The sequence below is a fragment of the Hyperolius riggenbachi genome, chromosome 10 (genome assembly GCF_040937935.1).
Source record: "Hyperolius riggenbachi isolate aHypRig1 chromosome 10, aHypRig1.pri, whole genome shotgun sequence".
Taxonomy (NCBI): domain Eukaryota; kingdom Metazoa; phylum Chordata; class Amphibia; order Anura; family Hyperoliidae; genus Hyperolius; species Hyperolius riggenbachi.
This window is the reverse complement of record NC_090655.1, coordinates 72,319,178-72,336,536: the sequence shown is the minus strand read 5'-3', so window position 1 is coordinate 72,336,536 and position 17,359 is coordinate 72,319,178. Positions and strand designations below refer to the sequence as shown.

The 17,359-nt window shown below is 43.6% G+C and overlaps 1 protein-coding gene and 1 long non-coding RNA gene across 2 annotated transcripts in view; one reads left to right on the top strand and one right to left on the bottom strand.

Annotated features, from left to right (window-relative positions):
- PLCE1 (phospholipase C epsilon 1) overlaps nucleotides 1-17,359 on the bottom strand; it is a 465,913-nt gene that overhangs the window by 426,236 nt on the left and 22,318 nt on the right.
- Nucleotides 765-17,090, top strand: LOC137534191 (uncharacterized). The gene is made up of 3 exons (XR_011024326.1): nucleotides 765-841; nucleotides 12,826-12,871; nucleotides 16,509-17,090. It is a non-coding gene; the product is annotated as an uncharacterized lncRNA (long non-coding RNA).

Sequence of the window (17,359 nt, the reverse complement as noted above, 5' to 3'; positions counted from 1 at the left end):
AGCTGAGATGACCAGCCAGGAGACCATTTCACACAGCAGCACCACACAGCTAGTAACTGGAAATCATCAGACCATCACAGCAGGTGACCAAATGCCACATATGCCTGAATTATTATCTATTTATCCAACCCTTCACATTTCATTCTGAAACACTCAAAACTTTTACAAACATTTTTGTGAACTTTATTTACCGTATATCTACTCTATAAATCAATTAGTGTTACACTAAAAAAAACTTTAAAGTGGAATTATACTTCCAAAAAACTAAAAACCCCTCTTAGATACGTAAAAGAACATTTGAAAGCATTCCCAACCATTCCGTGTGTAAAAATGTTTATTTTCCCTCCAGAGAGCAGTAGAAGCTTGCTCATCTCTGGCTAATCGGCAAATGTAATCAGTTCCGGCCAGGAGACACTCAGGGCCCATTCACACAAAAAATCGAAATCGCCAGAAAAATGCTCAAGCGCTAGTAGCGCTTTTGAAAGTGCTAGTGCTACGATACCGTGTGGCTCCGTTCTTACTTGGGCGATTTGCGTTAATCGCCGGCGATTAACACAAATCGCCAAACGCGTATCCTGCACCATTTTCAGCCGATTTCCCGGCGATCGCGTTTCAGTGCTATAGAAGCGCTAAACGCGATCATGGGAAAATCGCTGCAATGTCCAGTGATTTTTCAGCCTGTGTTTTCATTATGCTCCCTCCTGCCTGACCTGAATAGATACATCGCCCTGGCAACAGCTGAGTAACTTCAGCAGAAAAGGAGGAGGGGCAGAGTGAAGACACAGGCAGGGGAGTGTCTCCTGGCCTACATGGATTACATTTGCCGATTTTCCAGAGAGAAGTAAGCTTGTACTACTTACTCTGCAGAAAAATAAACAGGGAATGCTTTCAAATGTTATTTTATGCACCCAAGAATAGTTACTGAAATGTATTAATTACAGCATGCATAAAACTGCAAGGATTGCTTGATCAATTCTATATTATGAAATTCAATTATTTTATAACCATTATTTTGCCCTAGTTTAGCCATTCTATCTATAATGAATAGAAATAGAACATTTACGCTAATCAATGCATAATGCTGGGTACACACGATGCATTTTTTTCTGTCGATTTTCTGTCCAATCAATTTCTGATTTAATTTTCCGATCGATTTCCGATTCTATTATGTTATCTTTTCCTATCTATTTCCATTCGATCAGAAAAACGATCGAAAATAAGATCGGACATGTCAGAAACTATCGAACCATCTAACACAAAATTGTGTAGTGTATTCCCAGCATAACCGTGTTGAACATTGAATGAGTGTAATTTTTACAATAAATATACTGGAAGTACTTCAGCTGGATGGATTCTACAGTACCACCTCCCATTACGATGCCAGCAAAATTCTACTGCAATGCTGAGCACCCCAGTTGCTGTCCACTCTTCTCTCACTATCGCAGTGATCTGCAAACTTGGCTTTCCAGCTCTTAAGGAACTACAAGTCCCACAATGCATTGCAGGAGTCTGACAGCCACAGATTCATAAAGGCAAATGCATTGTGGGACTTGTAGTTTCTTAACAGCTGGAGAGCCAAGTGTGCAGATCGCTGCACTATCCCATCATTACTAACATGAGGTAGTCTGGAAGGAGTAGAATCATTATTATTTTTATGTACTACTTATGTAGCGCCGACATTTTAAGCAGCGCTGTACAAAGTATATATTGTCTTGTCACTTAACTGTCCATCAGAGAAGCTCACAAACGAATCCCTACCTTAGTCATGTCTATGTATGTATCGTGTAGTGTATGTATCGTAGGCTAGGGCTAATTTAGGGGGAAGCCAATTAACTTTTTTGTATGTTTTTGGGATGTGGGAGGAAACATAAATGCCCAGAGTAAACCCACACAAACACCGGGAGGACATACAAACTCCTTGCAGATGTTGACCTGGCTGGGATTCGACCCCGGGGACCCAGCGCTACAAGACTAGAGTGCTAACCACTATGCCACCGTGCTGCCCAGATCAAATCAGATGCAAATAATTCTCCTTGCATTTAGAATAAATATAACTTCCTGACAATTTCTACAATTTTTTGAACAGGTCCAAGTTCAAGCTGCATAACATTTAAATGAAATTTGAAAGCAAGTGGAAATTATTTGGATTTTTAGTGATCACGACTACTGGGAAGGAGGGCACAAGCCAGTCTATCCTAGTGACCCCAGGTCACCTGACCCTTACCAAGTACAACTGAATTGAGAGGGATATGGTGGCTGCCCTATTTATTCCCTTTTAAAAATGACCAGTTGCCTGGCTGTCCTGCTGATCTCTTTGGCTGCAGTAGTGTCTGAATTACACATCTGAAACAAGCATGCAGCAAATCCAGTCTGACTTCAGTCAGAAACATCTGATCAGCATGCTTGTTCAGGGTCTATGGCTAAGAGTATTAGGCCACATACACACATCAGACCATAGTCTTTTGAAAATGAAAGATCACAGACCAAGTTTACCCCCTTCCATGTAGTATGAGAGCCATACCTACACAGTCTATTCTATGGAGCTGAACTCCCCATCAGAAAAAAATCTTTGCAAGATGCTGCACACACAGATGCTGTACAGACACAAAAGATCTGCAGATCATCATACACACCTTTAACTGACATTCATCTGCAGATCAGACAATCATCTGCAGATCTGAAAATCCATCCTAGTGAATCTGATCTGCAGATGAATGTCTGTTAAACAAGGGGTGTATGATGATCTGCAGATATCATAGACTATAAATGCATTTTTCAGGAACGGATCTTTGGCAGGAACAGATCTTTTGCAGATACTGATCTTTTGAATGTCTACAGCATCTTTGTGTGCAGCATCTTGCAAAGATTTCTGTCTGATGGGGAGTTCAGCTCCATAGAATAGACTGTGTAGGCATGGCTCTCATACTACATGGAAGGTGGTAGAATTGGTCTGTGATCTTTCATTTTCCAAAGACTATGGTCTGATGTGTGTATGAGCCTTTAGAGACAGAGGATCAGCAGGAATTAACATGCAGGAAAAAAATATGTCAGCCTCCATATCACTAAGTTCAGGTGTCCTGTAAGCATTTCCAAACTCTCAATGCTTTTATGAAAGGGTTAAATAAAGGAGGTAGAAAAAAATCTTATTGCAGGCAAAAGTGGATGCAGAGCAGGGCGATGAGAAGCTCGCACAGGTTTTAAATACACACTGGGGACTTTGCGAGAAGCCTAAAATTTGAATGTGTGTGCAATAATTATCAAAGCAAAGTTTTGTCCTGTATCGATTCAGCTGTATGAATAAACAGTTTTGCAAAAAATAATTAAATGCAAGAAAATAAAAAGCTATAGTTTGTGCAAAATACAGAAGATCTCATTCTTGGTAAGTCTGCAATGCTATTTACAAAACTTGTATTATGCACAAACATATTTTGGTAAATTCATTTAAAATGCTGTGAATCTGGACTTTAAAGAGGAACTTTATCAAAGGATTGAACTTCATTCTAATCAGTAGCTGATACCAGTTTCCCTAATTACATTTCCTGATAATGGGCTCTATTCACAAAACTTCTCATAAATGACTTATTTATAATCACTCAAAGTAACTTGTTTGTGATTAACCTCATTTCAATATTACTTTTCTTACCTTAATTAGATTATATTTATGCTCTTTGGAAGCTTTAAAATGTAACATAGATAAAGTGAAAACAGATGAAAACAAGTGAAAAGGCTTTGTGAATCATGCCCATTGTGGTGAAACCCCTCCCACAGTGCGATATCATAATCAATTTATTTTCGCCTAGTAAGTTTGCACTTACAAGGAATTTGTCTTGGCAGTTGCTTAACAAACACAAACAAAAAACAATACAAGGACAGACAGTGTGTATATTACAAGTCAAGGACAGTATGTGAGTACAGTGGCAGTAAGCAATGTGTGAATTGTTCATTTTCAGTTCTGTGCTGATTACGTTCAAGTCCTAGCAGCTCTAACGTGGTTCAGCATTAAAGAAAACCTGAACTGAAAATTAAAAGACAAAATAAACATACACAAGTCATACTTACCTCCTGTGTAGTCTACTCCTCAATCTATTTTTCCTCTCCTGCGTCCTGTTTGTCCACTGTGATCAATGGAATTCTCCGTCCTCTATTTTGAAAATGGCTATTACCCCTAACAGCTTCCTGGTCAGCACAGTGTTAAACTGTACCATCGGGGGGCGTGGCCTGAACCTAATGGCGTGAGGACGTGCTGCGATAGAGCTCCTGTCCACCAATATCCTGAAACCCAATTTAACAGCGGCGGATTCTTTCTTCCTTGGTTGCTCTGCACTCAGTAAGCTCCCCTGACCCTACAGGACCGCAGCATGGCTACCTCCCGGCCATCGGAAGCTCTCCAGAAGCTACAAAAATTTCGCCATGAGGACCAAGATGGCGCCGACTCGGCGTTACAACCTGCCTCAGACGATGACGATGGTTTCCTCAGTTAAGCAGAAGCGCCCGACACTGACCCAAGTGCTAAAAGCAATCACAGCCTGTCAGTCAAGCCTCTCCCAAATCACCTCCACCCTGGACGAGGTGAAAACGGATGTCTCTTTTCTGCGGCAGGACCTCCGCAATCTGAAAAGCAAAGTTTCCGATGCCGAAGGTAGAATCAGTGCCCTGGAAGACCCCGTCAGACCGCTGCAGGTGGAGATGGGCTGCTCCCAGAAAGGCCTGAAATCAGTTATGGATCGACAGGAGGACCAAGAAAACAGGCAGCGCCGCTCAAACCTACGCATCGTGGGCCTCCCTGAAAAGGCAGAGGGAAACGACCCCGAGAAGTTTACTGAAGCACTCCTAACATCCCTCTTTGGAGAAGATACTTTCTCAAAGGCCTTTATTATTGAACGGGCCCACAGAATATCCCCCAAGATTCCCCCTCCAGGTGCTCCACCGCGCACTTTCATCTTTAAATTACTGAACTACCGCGACAGGGACGCGGTACTGAGAGCTGCAAGAGTCAAAGAGTCGATTACCTATGAAAATACTAAGATCTCCTTCTACCCTGATTTTTCGGTAGAAGTCCAGAAGCAGCGCGCAAAATTCGCCACAGCAAAGAGGAAGCTGAGAGATGCTCAGCTCCCCTACGCCATGTTATACCCTGCAAAGCTTCAGATCACCGATAACGGTAAAGTTCACTTTTTCTCTGAACCAGAAGAAATAATCTGTTGGCTTGAAAACCGCCCGAGGTATCGTGACCCGGCTTCACCGCCGCACTAAGGTACTGTAACACCATCCCCACTCTTGCGGATCCTTATTGCCCTTGACCCACATGTGATGTGTTAAACCTCTCTCTGCTTTGCAACCCCTACTGCCACATGTCTTTCTACAGTCCTCCATGCCGGTTTGGGCGCCAAATACACTCTTCCCTACCTAGCAGCCAGCAGACCCTGTTTCTGTGAGACTATTCTACTCATCTCTTCTTCGGGGGGGGGGGGGGGGAGGGGGGGGAAACAACACCATCGTGCCAATGTTAAGGTCTGCTGAGTTATCCTAAAGTATCCTCATTATCCTACATTGCACTGTGTTCACGGTCTCACCAAGGTGAAGGTTCATTTCTCGTGACATATGGGCTATCGGCTCGTGTTGCTCTATCTGCTGCGGTAGACTGCCGTGTTTGATGTTACTCTGCCCGCGCAAGGCTGCGGTCTACAGTCACCAGCTCTCTTCTGGACTTTTATTATAAATGGACTAAAACTTCAATACCTTATATATAGAGAGTTCGCACTAGTGTCAATTTGCTACCTTTACTAGGCTCCAGCTGCATCCTGAGCCTATAAGTTTTTTGGACCGGTGACCTTTGCCGTTACCTAACTCCAGGAACATGCCTATTGCCTACCTTTTATTTTCTTCAGAAGCAAGTCTCCAACATGGCGTCCATATCCTTGTGTACCCCCTCATTTATAACCGGACTATATTCTGTACTTCACCTCAACGAGAGTTACTGCAGGGAAATCCCTCGTACTTTCCCCTCCCTACACATGTCACCCTAGTTGAAGCTAAACAGCTGCTGTACCCTACCTGGACGGGTCTCTCCCGCAGTGTTCCGCCACTACCCCACCAAAATAAGAATTTATATACTCTGGTACTTATAATCAAGACCTCAGTGTAAATAAACGAGTCTGACTGGCTTTTGGCTCCAGCTCGTTTATCTTCCTTCCTTCTCTGTTATATTGTTGGGTATAAAGTTCCACATGCTGGTTGCTGTGGAACAGGGTGTTCTTTTGGGAATGGCTGCCATGTTGACAGCCGTGTTATACTATGTTACTTTCATTAACCTCATGTGTACCTACTGCCTATTGTATTGTATATGCTTGGTCTTTTGTATCCTACCTTTCAAAATCTCCCTCTGGTATTTGAATGGCAACTAGTGATAGAAGTATTAAAATAGTATGCTGGAATGTTCGTGGTCTAAATGACCAAATTAAGCGCTCCCTGGTTATGAGCTTTATGCGAAAACAAAAACCTGATATATTGGCCCTCCTAGAAACCCATATAACAGGAAACAAGGTTAAGGCTTTGGAGAGAGGCTGGGTGGGAAAAGCCTACCACTCATCTTTCTCACAATACTCCCGTGGAGTCTCTCTACTGTTTAACCGCTCTCTTTCATTCCACCCAATTAAGGTTAAGACAGACCAGTATGGAAGATATGTATTTACTCATGGCCTTCTGGATAATAAGCTTATAAATATATTGGCTTTTTACATCCCTCCTCCATACTCCTCTGTTTTACTCAGAGAAGGCATCCACTTTGTCTCGACAGTACCCTCCTGCCCCAACATCTGGATGGGAGACTTTAACTCATTATGTGATCCTGCTTTAGACAAATTCCCACCAGCCCCTTCAAAGAACACTCCATTCCCCAACCTCCTATCTGAAATTCCTCTATACGATGCCTGGAGATACTTTAATCCCTCCTCAAACCAATTTACATGTTTTTCCACCTCCTATAATGTTCTGTCAAGACTAGACTACTTTTTAGTATCAGCTAATGTGCTCCCCCTAGTGGGCTCCATAGGTTCCCTACCCAGCATTACCTCTGATCATTCCCCAATCTATGTATTCATCCAATGGTATGACACCCCCAAACACTTCCTATGGAAGTTTAACCCCTTCTGGCTCTCGTTCACCTCCGAGGAATGGCTGGTTGATAAACTACAAACCTTCTTCCATATACACCGGGATACTGTGAACCGTTCTCTCACCTGGGACTGTTTTAAAGCCCACCTGAGGGGTCTTATTAGTGCGGTATCACATCTCAAAAAAGAAACTAACTCATCTATTTCCTCCCTCCAACGTCAGATACCTATCTTGGAGCAAAACTACCTGGCAGATCCCTCTGGGGTGAACTTTGATGCTTGGAAACGGGCACAAACCCAGTTAGCTGATATACTCACTGAAAAAGTCCACGCTAAGAATTTCTTTTATAAACAATCTTTCTACGAACAAGGTGAGAAAACTGGTACAATTCTTGCCAGGATGGCTCGGGATAGAAGCTCCTTGAGCTCTATTCCGGCCATCAGGGATTCCTCTGGCATTCTCCTCACCGGTTCCTCTGCTATAAATGATAGATTTGCTGAAGATTTTAAGGACCTGTATGCTTCTAAATCTCCCTTTAATCAATCTGATGCTGAAATTTTCCTGTCTGAAATTAACCTCCCTAAACTTGCTCCAGAACACAGAGAAATGCTAGAGGGCCCCATTACACTAGAAGACATAGAGATCGCAATTCATTCTCTCCCCAATGGCAAGGCCTCTGGCCTTGATGGCCTTCCAGGCGAAATATATAAACGATTTGCGGACATCTTAGCACCCTCGTTACTCCAAACCTTTGACCACGCCTTTAAAGAAGGCTTGCTCCCCACTTCTATGCGTACTGCATTAATTATTCTCCTACCTAAACCCGGCAAGGATTCTACACTTTGTGATTCTTTTAGACCCATTTCCCTATTACCACAAGATGTTAAAATATTAGCAAAAATCCTGGCTAACCGGCTGAACCAAGTAATACTTACTCTCATCCATAATGATCAAACAGGTTTTATGCCAGGAAAAAAGACCTCCTTGAATATTAGGCGCTTGTTCGCCAATCTTCAAGCCTCCCATACAAATAAAGGTCAAAGAGTGGTGGTATCTCTTGATGCCGCCAAAGCATTTGATGCTGTTGAATGGCCTTTTCTTCTAGCCACACTGGCCCGATTTGGGTTTGGGGAAAACTTCATTAAATGGGTCAGCGTTCTTTATAATCAACCAATGGCCCAAGTTTGCTCAAACTCAACCTTTTCTAACCCCTTTTTAATTAATAGAGGAACTAGGCAGGGCTGCCCCCTATCCCCGCTACTATATGCCCTTTCTGCAGAACCACTAGCTTGTAAAATTAGGGCGGATAGAAGAATCAAAGGCCTACGCATAGGTAATATAGAAGAAAAAATAAGCCAATATGCAGATGACACCATTCTGTTCCTTGCAGATCCTAATGAATCCCTCCAAGTTGCATTTGACCTAATAAGCGAGATGGGATGCTACTCCGGGCTTTCCGTGAACTGGAGCAAATCTGTTATCTTAGGACTAGATGATCCGGTGGTTTCCACATCCCCCCTACCATGTCCTTTACGAATTGTTACCCCCTTTACTTACCTTGGGGTGATTGTAACCCTGGATCCTCAAATGTACTATCAAAATAATGTTGCCCCTCTCCTATCCCTTACTCAGGCCAAAGCCTCGGCCTGGACCAAACTCCCTCTCTCAGTGTCGGGACGTGTTAATCTGAACAAGATGGTTCTCTTCCCCAAAATACTCTACATTATACATAACTCCCCAATTTATATCCTCCAATCCTTTTTCAAAAAACTTAGATCCATGTTCCTCTCACTGGTTTGGGGTAGGTCCAGGGCGAGGCTCAAGTTCAATATACTGCATTGTCCTACTTCCTCTGGGGGCTTAGCCCTTCCAGATCCCTACCTTTACTACATTGCCTCTCAATTGGAACAACTGGCACACTGGTTTGTGTCCAACTCTCTTCAATCCCCTGACCTCTTAGGTAACCTAACTGGTAACTCTCCCAACAACTCTATCCTTCTTCAAGCTTCTAGGGTATGGCGGGCGGCAAATAAAATAATCCCCTCCTCAAATAAAGAATTCTACACCCCCCTCTGGCACAATCCCCAGTTACCTGAACTGATCCACATTGACAATATCAATCTCTGGTCAACTAATGGTATTATATATCTTGGCCAAGTTATCCATAATGCTAACCTGATACCATTCCATACTCTCCAAAAACAGTTTGACCTTCCACCAATATTCAAATTTATGTATTTACAACTTCAACATGCCCTCAAAGCTCAGTTCCCCCTGGGCCTGCCCCACACTAATGTTTCCATTATTATGGAGACCCTTACAGAGGGCCCAATGAAGCACCATATAGGGATAGTATACTCGATGCTTCTGGAACACCAGTCTACCCCTACAACTCAGAACTCCCTGTCCAAATGGACCCAATTGGGAGTCCAACTGGATGAGGAGGAATGGGAGGATTGCCTCTCCACCCCAAAATGGTCTCTCCATGCGTTAGCGAGCGACTCACACAAATCTATACCCTACATCAAAGCTACCTGATCCCGTCCCAACTGATTAAATTCTCCCCCTCGGCATCCGCCACATGCCCCAAATGTTCAGCCCACAACCCTTCTTTTCTCCACCTGATTTAGCAATGCCCACTCATTGCTGATTTTTGGAAACAAGTCACTGACTTCTTACATGACTTGATGGGATCTCCAGTGGACCTAGATATCAGGACATGCATCCTTAATCTTCTACATGAAGACATCCCTAAATTTGACAAATTCTGATCATGGAATCCCTATTCGCTGCCAAGCAATGTATTACCTTCAGGTGGCTATCTCCTATCCTTCCTACCCTTGAAGCTTGGAAAACTAGAGTGCGTAAACATTTGCCTTATAAGAAACTGATTTATGCCCATAGAAAATGCCCAAATAAATTTAATCAAGTATGGGATAAATGGTTAAATCACTAAACCCACCCAATCTATTGTCTTTTACCTGCTTTTGTTTCTATTACTTATAACCTTGTTTTGGCGCAAGAATTCATATCCCTGTTGTACAAGTCCACCTAGTACATACCTGTTCAATGTGTTGATGACTTAGTCTGTAAAATACCCTCTGGTTGCCTTCATACAATGTCCAATATTTTCTCCTTTCATGTACATTTGTATTTTATATTGTAATATTCTTTTCTCAAACACTTTTGGTTGATGAAAAAAAAAACTGTACCATCGCCCACTTGAGCCATAGGGAAACATGGACACATCAGTTCTCCTCTCAGCTGTAACTGACAGCAACTGATATATTTCAGTTCTGACAAAATGTTGTTAGAACTGGAAAGGATCACTGTTAAGGCTCATACACACATCAGACCATAGTCTTTGGAAAATGAAAGATCACAGACCAATTTTACCCCATTCCATGTAGTATGAGAGCTATACCTACACAGTCTATTCTATGGAGCTGAACTTCCCATCAGACAGAAGTCGTTGCAAGATGCTGCACACAAAGATGCTGCACACATGCAACAGATCGGTATCTGCAAAAGATCCGTTCCTGCAAAATGCATTCATAGTCTATGATATCTTCAGATCATCATACACACCTTGTTTAACAGACATTCATCTGCAGATCAGATCCACCAGGATGGATTTTCAGATCTGCAGATGATTGTCTGATCTGCAGATGAATGTCAGTTAAACAAGGTGTGTATGATGATCTGCAGATCTCAGACTATGAATGCAATTTGCAGGAACGGATCTTTGGCAGGAACAGATCTTTTGCAGATACTGATCTTTTGTGTCCGTACAGCATCTATGTGTGCAGCATCTTGCAAAGATTTTTTTCTGATGGGGAGTTCAGCTCCATAGATCAGACTGTGAAGGTATGGCTCTCATACTACATGAAGGGGGTAACATTGGTCTGTGATCTTTCATTTTCAAAAGACTATGGTCTGATGTGTGTATGTGGCCTTAGAAGAAAATGGTGCGCTTCTGAGAGGAACTGATGGCAAGGTAACTATGTAATGTTCATTTGAAGTTACCTCATGTGTTTATTTTAAATAATTTTACTCAGTACAGGTTCTCTTTAAAGTGTAACTGTCGGGCATAAAATCAAAAATCAATTCTTTATTTTTATCTGGTAAATGATCATTCCCCAGTTTACCTGACTCTTATTTGGTACGTTGTTGCGCAAAGGAAGTTGCAGGGCATGCTGGGTTGTCTTTTTTTTTTTTTTTTTTCTTTATTTCCCCTCAGACTTAAATAATGTATAGAAGCAAAAAAAAGACAACCCAGCATGCCCTGCAACTTCCTTTGTGCGGCAATGTACCAAATAAGAGTCAGGCAAACTGGGGAATGATCATTTTTAAACAAGAAAAGTAATAGAGATTTTAACTTTTGGATTTCCCGGTTAGCATCCATATTACTTGTTTACCAGTTAACAATAAAGAATTGATTTTTGATTTTATGCCCGACGGTTACACTTTAAGTATGGCCACCGCTTGAGGAAAAAAGCTGTTCCTGTGTCTGGAGGTTTTGGTAGCGATTGACCGGAATCTTACTCCTGAAAGGCATGCGCTGGAAGATGGAGTGAGCTGGGTGAGAGGGTTCAGAGGCAATCTTGGTTGCTCTCTTTCTGCACCTGCTAGCGTAAAGATCCTGCAGGGAAGGTAAGCTACAGCTAATTATCCTTTCCGCTGTTCGGATGATGCGCTGCAGCCTCCCCTTTTCTAATGCTGAGCAGGAGCTGAACCATACAGTCATAGATGTCATGGTGCATTCGAGGATTGCAGTATACAACTGCACCATTAGATTTTGAGGTAGGCCAAACTATTTCAGCTGCCGTAGATGGTACATCCTCTGTTGTGCTTTCTTGACAATAGTGGCAGTATTGTTGTCCCATTTTAGGTTGTTTGAAATCATGGACCCAAGAAACTTGAATGACTACCTGGGTTATTGTGGATCCATTTATGGTTAATAGGAGGTGCTGGGCGGGGAAATCTCCTGAAGTCTATTAGCTCCATGGTTTTGAGAGCATTTAGTTCCAAGTTGTTGCTGCAGCACCAGGAGGAAAGCTGTCCCACTACATGCCTGTATACTGTATGCAGACTCGTCCCCGTTTTGTAGGAGACCAACTACTGTTGTTTCATCTGCAAACTTCAGAACCTTAACAGATGGATCTGTGGAGATGCAGTCATTGGTGTACAGTGAGTAGAGCAGTGGGGAAAGCACACAACCCTGGGGTGCACCAGTACTGACTGTCAGAGAGCTTGATGTGTGTTTCCCAAGTCTAACATGCTGTCTCCTGTGGGTTAAGAAATCGGTTATCCACTTGCAGATGGATTCAGGTATGTGTAGCTGGGAGGAGCTTGCTGTGCAGCAGTGATGGAATTATGGTATTAAATGCAGAGCTAAAATCTGAAAACTGATGTCATGATCATAATCCTCACAGTTTGTTGTTTGTGAACCTCGTTGCATTGTGGGAAATAATGTTTTTTTTCCAACTGTTAAGCAAGCAGCATCTACCGTTGTGCATAAAACTCTCAGTAACAAACACTCCACCAAGATAAACTGGCTGGACTAAAGAAGTCACCACCAGTGATACATTTCAGATTGGGGAGAGGAAAGATTTTACAATTGGCAAACACTGACTAAATTTCTATAGGACTATTGTAAAAAAAAAAAAAAAAAAAAAAAAAATTTAATACATTATGCTATTTTCACTACAGGTCCTCTTTAAATGATGTCTGAACTGACATGATGAGATAAACTTGTGTAAGTACAGAGCTATTCCTGCATAGAACTAGGCAGTGGTCCTTTTACTCACTGTAAGGGGTTAAGAATTTAGGCATGCAAAAGCCGCCAGTAGAGTATTGGTACCAGCACATTCCAGATATTCCTCCAGCTGGCATTATCAAACATTCACATTAAAGGGGTTCTGTGGGGGCTGCTACAGATAAAAACAGCAGGGCTGTGGAGTCGGAGTCGTGGAGTCGGGCAATTTTGGGTGCCTGGAGTCGGAGTCGGGAAAAAATGCACCGACTCCGACTCCTAATGAATTTGTAACTGTAATTAAAATAGAAAATATGATAAAATGTTCTATTTCTCAGATAATAGTCATTAAAAATAATGTATATATACAGTATATATACAGTAATAGCTGTGCTTAGTCCACAAAAATGAAACCAATCAAAATTAGTTACTTGTGCTGCTTCAATAAAGCAGTCCCCGTATTTTTAAGGTCAGATCTACATATATGATTGTGACTGTATATATGATGTGTACACAGGAATCTCTTATATATACTAAATAACATCTATGCTGTAAGAATAAAGCCTGATGTGTAGCTGTGTCACTAATAGAGATGGTCAATGAGATGGAAATAATTCTGCACTGATGCTGATTTATGCAAATGTATGCACTCCCTTTGCTGATGACATCAAATAATTTGATATGTTGTTAAAATTTGGTTTGGTGACTACAAATTAAAGGGTACCTGAGACGGATGAAAAGTAAAGTTTTATACATACCTGGGGCTTCTTCCAGCCCCCTTCAGGCTAATCAGTCCCTCGCTGTCCTCCACCACCCGGATCTTCTGCTATGAGTCCTGGTAATTCAGCCAGTGAGCGCTGTCCGGCCGCATGCCGCTCCCACAGCCAGGAACACTCTGCACCTGCGCAATAGTGCTGCACAGGTGTAGTATGCTCCTGGCGGCGGAGTATGTGCATGGGCACTACGCCCGACTGGCTCAAGTACCTGGACTTATAGCAGAAGATCCAGGTGGTGGAGGAGGACAACGAGGGACTGATTATCCTGAAGGCGGCTGGAGGAAGCCCGAGGTATGTATAAAACTTTAATTTCATCTGTCTCAGGTTTACTTTGTTACACAGTAGTACTATACTCTACATATGCACTCCCCACAGAGCTGCAGGGAATCCACTGAGAATGCTGTGCACATTGAACAGAGGTGTTGTCTGTCACCCATAAACCTTGTTCAGATTGTGCATGAAGAATGTGTAATAGAGGAAGAATCTCCTCATTCCCCTGCAGAGTACCTGCACATCATTCTTACATGTACCCACACTTACATTGCCTAGGGCCTGATAGATGTTCTTTGTTCCGGTTTGTACCTTTTACAAGTACTCTTACCAAGGACTAGTTTTAGTCTAAAGGGAATAAATATAGTAGTCTACATATCCTTCTCACTTCAGTTGTCTTGTAAAATTCCTAAGCGTTGGCAGTTAAGAGACGAATTTCATGTTACATACTTTTAATCAACAAAATTGTAATATGCAAATTAGAGGAGTCAGAGTCGAGGAGTCGGAGTCGGTGGAATCCTAAACTGAGGAGTCGGAGTCGGTGGATTTTTGGACCGACTCCACAGCCCTGAAAAACAGACACTTACCTATAGCAGTAATGTCCCACGCCGTCCTCCTCCGATCTGTCGTTCTCTGCCGCCGGCCCCGGTGTAGCGCGTCAAGCATCCAACTGCGGCTGCGTGGCTGGAGCCGCAGGCCTGCTCGCTCCCGCGTCATCGGAAGCTTACTGCGCAGGCGCAGTACAAGAAAACTTTGCACTGCGTCTGCGCAGTAAGCTCCCGATGATGCGAACGGGAGCGCGCATTATTCGTCTGTGTGGCGGTGGCGGGGAACGGCAGATTGGAGGACGGCGTGGAACACGACAGCTACAGGGGGCTGATAAAAGCCCAAGGTAAGTGTCTGTTTATCTGCAGCAGCCCCCACAGAACCCCTTTAACAGGCGCCTCTTACAAACGTATGTCCCAAGTCTTGTTGATGCACACACAGAGTAAAGGCAAACTACTCTATACACACTGAGGAGCCAATGCAGCAGAATTTAATGGAAAACTCAGTAGAGGCATGTGAAAGGTTTCAGAACAATGTATCACTGTTACATCACCGTGTAGCTGCAGACCAGATTACCCATGATAAATCCTATGTTAAAAATTCTGTAGCTCAGTCCTATCATGCATCTATGGGAAACATAAATCTCATCTATCAAGGCCTCACCTTACAACTTACAGGACTGAAATGATCTTCTGCTAGCCCTGATGCCAGATATAACACGACTCCTTCAGAAGATTTGTGGCTCCTTGATAAGTCAAAGCTGCACAAGGGAGGTCCAACACAATGTTAAGCCAGTGCTTTTAAAGTTTGGTTTTATTTAAATTTGGAAAAAGTTTCCACGAATCAGGTCTCATAATTTCTGCATAAATTGATGGTTAAAATGTTTAGCTGATCAGTGTATACATTCTAGTACACAGTAGTACGTGCCTAAATTATAATACAGTAGAACCACATTATAGTAAACTCCAAGGGACTGGGCCAAGCAGTTTACTATATCAGAAATTGTCTAACTCCAGCTTAAAGTATATCCACGTTCTGCATCTTAACCCTCCTGGCGGTTTAAAAAAATCCGCCAGGGGGCAGCAAAGTAGTGTTTTTTAATTTAATTTTTTTTTTACCATGTAGCGAGGCAAAGTCTCGCTACATGATAGCCGCTGCTCAGTGGCATCCCCCCGGCCCCTGGGGATCTCCTGGAGGGCTTCCCCCGTCGCCATGGCGAAGGCCGGGATGACGTCATCGACGTCGTGACGTCAAAGGGGACTCCCATCCACCCCACAGCGCTGCCTGGCACTGATTGGCCAGGCAGCGCTCGGGGTCTGGGGGGGGGGCGGCCGCGGCACAAGGAATAGCGGCGGCGATCGGATGCTACACGCAGCTAGCAAAGTGCTAGCTGCGTGTAGCAAAAATAAAAAATATGCAGATCGGCCCAGCGGGGCCTGAGCGGTGCCTCCCGGCGGCATAGCCCGTGCTCAGCACAGGCTTACCGCCAGGCAGGTTAATTCAGTCAAAATTGTAAGTCATTTTTTGCTTTTCAATGATTCAGCAAGTGAGCACAAAGTGTAAGTTAGATCAAAATTCACAGCGCTCAATATGCAGGGATTTGCATGCACTAAGCATGCAATAGCTTGCAAATGAAGCATAGGTCTCCCCAGTTAGTGCAGGTAAGTACTGATAGTGTGCTCCTCTGCCCACATGTCTGCAGCATGAATGATATAGTAGCGTTGCAGCCATGCACAAGCAAGTCACAGATAGGCAATGCCCTCTGTAATCAGGCAGCAGCTTACACAGGAAGCATGGGTCTCACCAGCAGATACAGCTTGCTGTCTGTAGCCCATGCACCAGTCGATGCTTCTGAGGTAATCCACATGGGCCCAGAGCAGCTTGCAGATAGTAAGCAGACTACAAGTGGCTGCCAAACTAAATGTAACTGCTGTTCAGGAAGATGGTGTCTTAACTGGCAGTCATGGCCACAGGATTCTGGCCCTTTCTTGTTTTTCTTCCCTTTTCCCAACCAATTTACCTTGTTTTTTCCCCCTGTGAATGTGCAGTGTGGTCCAGTGTAGCCTGGTTGCTGGTGCGGGTCGTGAGGAATTCGGGACTTGGAGTTTTTTCGTCCTTGCTGCTGCCTTGCTCCATTGTCTGTGTAGGTACAGGTCAAGTGGAGTCCACCGCTGCTACCCAGGAGGGCAAGGCTCCACTGAGGTTGGAAGGCATAGCACAGATCGGGACACCTTTGGCCTTGCTGGACGCCGTCTCCATCCATCGGCTGCTCCACCACAGCAAGGACAACTTTGGGTCAGCACCTTCATGATACCAGCCAGCAGTAAGGGCCGCCACAACTGGACATTTCTGTAACAGCCAGATTATTTTGAAGGGCCCTGCCGAATGCTGCCCAGGAGTCTGGACCCACCACAGAAATGAACACTACTGAACCTTTTGAACTGGAACACCTTGGCCAGCATTGCCAGATGTCAGAAATAGGGATCCTCAGAACTGGATCATCACTGTTGAGCCATCTGTCCCCTCCCCCTTAGGGATGACAGACTGGTGGCAACATAGTATGGCAGCCTCGGCTCTTGGCTTTCAAACATTATCCCCCCCCCCCCCCCCCTCCATTCAGAACCTTTATGTGCAACCAATTCCGGGTACAAACCCCCCTTTGTACTTGGCAAAATAAAAAAAAAGATTCTGATACAGACCGACCACGGCTTATGGGTCTCCGATTGACAAATGAAGCATGCCATGTGCCTGTCTTCTTTGCAGCGGATACAGGGGCCAAAAACAGGTTCACTATAACCCAAGTTCTATTATCCAGGTTTCCTATACCAGGCCTTAATACTTATGATGCTTGACCAGGACATTTAGTTTACTATAGCAGCTTTTACTGTAACAAGATTAT